General features: G+C 55.1%; 1 protein-coding gene across 1 annotated transcript in view; it reads left to right on the top strand.

Annotated features, from left to right (window-relative positions):
- LOC119581727 overlaps positions 1–394 on the top strand; it is a gene marked incomplete in the record, with an annotated part of 43,949 nt that overhangs the window by 9,185 nt on the left and 34,370 nt on the right.

Below are 394 nucleotides of genomic sequence, written 5' to 3'. Positions count from 1 at the left end.
CGAGTTTCTCTCCCCCTTTCCCCCCTCCCTGTCTGTCTTACTCCCCTTCAATAATTTCTTCCCCCTCCCCTTCCCTAAGCTTGTCTAAATCCCTAACTCTCACTTCAAGTGACCCCTAAGCTTATCAATTTCGCTTTCTCTCACCTCTCCTCCCCTCCAATGAGTTTGTACATTTCACCCCTCCCTCATCTGCTACAACCCCACCCCCACTTCCTTCCCCAACTTCTCTGTTTCACCCTCCTCATCCCTTCCCCCTCTCCCCCTCACCTCTAATGACCCCTCCCCCTCTCTCCCCTCCCTCCCGCCACGTGCTCCTCTGACCACGTGCAGGTGTTGGGGAGTAATAATTACTTTTCGGCGCCCGGTGGGAGAGACCGCGAAATTGGCGTTGCCA

This window comes from Penaeus monodon, chromosome 15 (assembly GCF_015228065.2).
Source record: "Penaeus monodon isolate SGIC_2016 chromosome 15, NSTDA_Pmon_1, whole genome shotgun sequence".
Lineage (NCBI taxonomy): Eukaryota > Metazoa > Arthropoda > Malacostraca > Decapoda > Penaeidae > Penaeus > Penaeus monodon.
This window is presented reverse-complemented; position numbering and strand designations above follow the sequence as displayed.